Source organism: Prionailurus viverrinus, chromosome C1 (genome assembly GCF_022837055.1).
Source record: "Prionailurus viverrinus isolate Anna chromosome C1, UM_Priviv_1.0, whole genome shotgun sequence".
Taxonomy (NCBI): Eukaryota; Metazoa; Chordata; class Mammalia; order Carnivora; family Felidae; genus Prionailurus; species Prionailurus viverrinus.
This window is the reverse complement of record NC_062568.1, coordinates 3,743,816-3,748,406: the sequence shown is the minus strand read 5'-3', so window position 1 is coordinate 3,748,406 and position 4,591 is coordinate 3,743,816. Positions and strand designations below refer to the sequence as shown.

General features: G+C 53.8%; 1 long non-coding RNA gene across 4 annotated transcripts; it reads right to left on the bottom strand.

Moving 5' to 3' along the window:
* Nucleotides 1-539: 539 nt before the first annotated feature.
* On the bottom strand, nucleotides 540-3,953 carry LOC125171568 (uncharacterized). Of its 4 annotated transcripts, none has more exons than XR_007154400.1 (4): nucleotides 3,654-3,953; nucleotides 1,845-3,532; nucleotides 1,496-1,681; nucleotides 540-1,170 (listed from the first exon to the last, which is right to left on the bottom strand). It is a non-coding gene; the product is annotated as an uncharacterized LOC125171568 (long non-coding RNA). The 4 variants fall into 4 exon arrangements; XR_007154399.1 differs by having other exon boundaries at nucleotides 1,496-1,905; nucleotides 2,752-3,532; XR_007154401.1 differs by having other exon boundaries at nucleotides 1,496-3,012; nucleotides 3,417-3,532.
* Between the last annotated feature and the right edge of the window lie 638 nt (nucleotides 3,954-4,591).

Below are 4,591 nucleotides of genomic sequence, written 5' to 3'. Positions count from 1 at the left end.
GGCTCAGTGGGTTGAGCGACTGGCTTTGGCTCAGGTCATGATCTCACGGTTCATGGGTTCAAGCCCCACGTCGGGATCTATGCTGGCAGTGTGAAGTCTGGAAACTGCTTTGGATTTTGTGTCTCCCTCGCTCTCAGCCCCTCCCCTGCTCACGCTCTGTCTCTGTCTTTCAAAACTAAAAAAAATAAATATTAAAAAAATTAAAAAATTATTTTAAAAAAGTAACTATTTAAAAAAAACCTGTAGAGCAGGTTGGGGTGTGAGGGGCTAGCACGGGCCTGTTTCGAGGTGTGTTTGGGAGTGGGGCAGAGGGACGACCGGCCTGATTGCCCACAGAACTCCAGATAAGGAGGGGCCCTTGTTGGGTCAGCAACCCGGGCTCCCCCACGCCAGCCCCATGAGGCCCAGCACCCCAACACGTAGGCCTCCTCAGGCCCCCGCATCAACATTTCCTGGCCTTAGTTTCTGCATCTGCAAAGTAGGTACTATCTCTTCAGATCGTGGTTAAGATCAAATGAGACAACATGTACAAACCCCTCCAAACTGTGTCAGGTATGGCTGCTGTATCCGTGTGCTAGGGCCACCATAGCAAAGGACCACAGACGTGGTGGGTGGCCTAAACTACAGAGATTTATGTCTCATGATTCTGAAGGCTGGGAGTCTGAGATCAGGATGTCAGCACGGATGGTTTCTTCTAAGGCTTCTCTCCTGGGCTCGTGGTTGGGCATCTTCCTGTTGTGTCTTCACATCGTCTTCCTTCTCTGCATTCTGGGTCCCTAATCAGTTCTTCTTACGAGGACACCAGTCATATTGGATCCGGGCCCACCCTACTGACCTCCTTTTAACTTAACTACCTCTCCAAAGACCCCATATCGAAATACGGTTCACATTCGGAGGTCCTGGGGTTAGGACTTCAACATGCAAACTGGGGGGGACACAAGTCAGCCCAGAACAGCTGGTGCTTAGGACACATAGCTATTAATTCCAGTCAGCAAATGCTTTCTCTATGCCAGAAATGCTTCCAGGCTTTTAGAAAGGCATTAAAGAACAAAGCAGACCCAGACCCTTATCTGTGTGGGGCTTCATCCTGGGGGTGGGGAGAAAGGCGCAGACATCACACAGCCAACACAACGAAAGTAAACCGTATGGTGTCCTGGAAGGTGATCAATTCTATGAAATTAAAAAAAAAAAGAGAGAGAGAGAGCAAGGTGAGAGGACTCCGGAAATAAAGGTTGAAATTTTGAACAGAGTAGTCAAGGTAGGCCTTGTTCAGGCAACATTTGACAAAACCTTTCAGTGAGGATTTGATCTGTTATTATTCCTAGGAAATCATAGCAGATTCATTGGGCTGTGAACCCCCTCATCTCTGCTCGCCAGCCCCCCACACCCACAGCTCTAGTATCAGAGAAGAAAAGGTGCCCCTGCGACAAAAGATCTGACTTTGGCCCTTGACTCTGTTCCTTGTTAGCTGTGCGATACAAGGCAAGTCACTCACCTTCTCTAAACCTGCGGTCCCATACCTTCGGGCCATCACCTCCGTGCGGTGGGGTCAGGGAAGAGGCCCAACCATCCATGGGCCAGGCTGCTCTGGGGCTGGGGTAGGTGCTGAGATTTCAGAAGGAGCTACCAGACTTTGCATAGGAAGAGCTGTGTCTCAGTGAGGACTGTGTTCAGCTGCGAACTGAAAACCAGAGAGTAACAAGGCCTTAAACAAAGAAGAGATTTTTTTTTTTAAAACTCACACAGCAAAGTTAAGTTTAGAGTTGGCAGTCAACAGTTGGTGCTGTTGTGTAAGGGTGTCAGCCAGACTCCTTGTCCCTTCCTCCTCCAGCACACTTTAGCACCTGACTTCTCTCCTCATGGGTGAAAGATGGCTGCTGTGCCTCCAGGCATCCAATCTGTCTTCTAGGAAGGCAAAAAGGGATAGGGTGAAGTCAGCAGTCAGAGGCCAAGGGCTGACGAACATGCCAGATGAGTCATTTCTTTTTTTAATATCTCCCCACCGACTTCCTTCTTATTCCATTGGGCAGAACTGGGTCAACGTGGCCACCACTAGCTACAAAGGATCCAAGGAAGCATTTTGGGTACCTTGGGCACATGGCTACCCCCCAACCCCAGTCAGGGTCCCGCTGGTAGGAAGAAGGGGAAACTAGACATTGGGTAGATGTCTGGCACACTGCTCTCAGCAGAGCTTGGTACGGTGAGGGTGGGTGATGCACCAGACCCCTGCCGAGACCAGAACTGGAGCCAACAGGCTGGCCCGGGACCACCCCCACCAGCAGCAATGGCCCCAGAACTGGCAGGAGAGTCCAGAGTTGGGAGGGCAGAGCCTGGGGCCGCGGGTCTAGAGAGCCTGCCTGGCATGAGCAGGCCAGGGGTAGGTAGATTTTTTCCCCTTCTCTAACAACGTGCCCTCTCCTCCCATATAGACATGGGGCCTCTGTGGGCCAGCGTCCACGGCTCCCATCCTACAGACTGGCGTCCTCTTATCGCTCACACATACTCGTCACGGGGGCTCCCTGATGCTGTGAGCATGGTACTAATGGGTGAGGGGTGGAGATCACCCCGGATCGCTGCTTCTCAAAGGTCTTCCCTCTCCATTCTGCCAAAGAAGGAATGCGAAGCTGGGAGACGGGGTCTGTGTGCTAGTTTTATTGTTATTCCTTGGGAGTCGGGGCCAGCTTGCACTTGCTGAGGCCTTTTGCAGACAGGCCATTCTATATTCCACCAATTCCCAAGGCTGGGACGTACCAGCAAGGCGTTGCGCTGGAAAGGGGATGAAGGCAGTTATGTAGGGAGAGGAACCCCAAGGTCATATTTCAATGGATGCTGCTGCTGGGCATGTGGGCTGCCTAGCAGGCTGCAGGGAAGGTTCTTGCTGCCGTTAGCTTATGCTGAGCCATTTATGAAAGGGCACGGGGAGCTCACCCTCACCACACCTTCTCAGGAAGCGCTCCGGAGCCCCCCTGCTCATGTTCATTGTGCTCCATTCCCCAGAAGGTTCCAGCACATCTGCAGTTCAAGAAACGTCCTGACCAGTCTTGCATTTGCAACTGTCTCAGAGACTGTGAAAGCCGGGGCTGGTGGCCCGGGAGGGAAGACCCCAGAGTGGAGAGAGATGAGAAGATGGGGCACCAGACAGGACATTCTGGGGACAGGGACTGTGTTAGTGGGCTAAGGCCACCATGACAAGCATCACAGACTGGGAGGCCTGAACAGCTGAAATTTATGTCGCCGCCGTCCTGGAGGTTTACAAGTTCAAGATCGTGTCTGCAGGGTTGGTTGCTTCAGAAGCCTCTCTCCTTGGCTTGTAGCTGGCCATCTTCTCCCGTGTCCCTAGGTGATCTTCTGTCTGCGGGTGTCCAAGGACTCCTGTCATAATGGATTAGGGCCCACCCTCCTTTTAACATAATTACCTCTTTAAAAATCCTGTCTCCAAATACAGTCACATTGTGAGGTGCTCTAACACGAAACTGTTGGGGGACACAGCTCAGCCCATAAGAAAAACCATCCGAGGTGAGTGGGGTGAACACTGTGTGGGAGAGAGTAGGGGACACTGAGGAGGCTGCCCAGCTCCCCGGCCCCCGCTAGTGCCACCACCTGGGTCCTCCCTGCTCCACCCACAACTCCCAAGGTGCCACTTTGCTCCTTACCTCTCACACCAGCCCCGGCGCCTTCTAAGGCAAGATTAGCTTTTCAAACAACTTCCCAGGCTTAACGTCAGCACCCGCTCTTTGCTTGTGGTGACTGATGGAGGGACCTTCAGGCAAGGTCAGCAAGGAGGCTGGCACGGGGTGCAGTGGGTGAAGATAGGGCTTTCTGCTTGCTCCTGCCCCAATACCCCAGGAAGGTGCCTGCCCAGGCCTCCGTCCCAGTTGGGTTTGCCCCGTGGCGGTCACAGCTTGCTGGCCCGGGGAATGTTCTGACCTGCCTCTGGCCACGCTGCCAGAGCCCACGGATCTGGAAGGGGAATGAGGAAGCAGAAGAGGAAGCAGTGTCAGGAAGGAGAGGGAGGGGAAGGGCAGGGGCTCCCCCTTCCCTCATGCCTGGCCCCTGCGGGACTGGGGAGCCCATACGAGAGATGGTATCTCTGCTGGGAGCCATACCCCCTGCCCAGCTGAGCCCTGGGTGACCTGCTCTGCCTCTGGTGACCCGGGCAAAGCACACTGTTCCTGCACACACTCGTGCTTTCTGAAATTTGAGGAGGCCAGGGGGGTAAGGGGGGGTGGGTCTTGCACAGCCCAGGCCCAGCTGGTCGGGCTAATTTTAGGTTTTCCCCCAGCCTGACAGAGGCCCACTAATCTCCATCTGCCTAGAGAATGCACATTGATCAGATGCTGCCTTCACTCATGGTGTCCCGCACACCCAGCCTGCAAGAAACACCTTCCTCTATCTAATTTCGATCCCTCTTTTACCTGCCCCGACTCCACTCCTCCAAAGAACGTTGCCTTGACCACCACCTCCCAAAGAGCGCTCTCCTCTCCCAGTGCCTGGGGTAACTGCAGATTTGAAGGCACAGTGGAGCCCTGTGTTCCCAGCGCTGGCACGTACCGGGCCCCAAACAAGCACTAGGTAGTATGGGTGGGTGAAT